Below are 200 nucleotides of genomic sequence, written 5' to 3'. Positions count from 1 at the left end.
TGCTGCTGATCGCTCTTTTTTTCTTCTTTTTCGCTTTTTCCTTTAAAAATCGGGATTCCCAAATGCTAATGAAAACGTTAGACTTTGAACCAGAAGTACATTTTATCCGTTAGAGAAAACTGACTTATACACCAGAAGAAAAGAGAAAAATACAAAAATATAATTATCATAACACAAGTACTGTAACCTAATTAGATTTT

This window comes from Penaeus monodon, chromosome 29 (assembly GCF_015228065.2).
Source record: "Penaeus monodon isolate SGIC_2016 chromosome 29, NSTDA_Pmon_1, whole genome shotgun sequence".
In the NCBI taxonomy this organism is placed as follows: domain Eukaryota; kingdom Metazoa; phylum Arthropoda; class Malacostraca; order Decapoda; family Penaeidae; genus Penaeus; species Penaeus monodon.
This window is presented reverse-complemented; position numbering follows the sequence as displayed.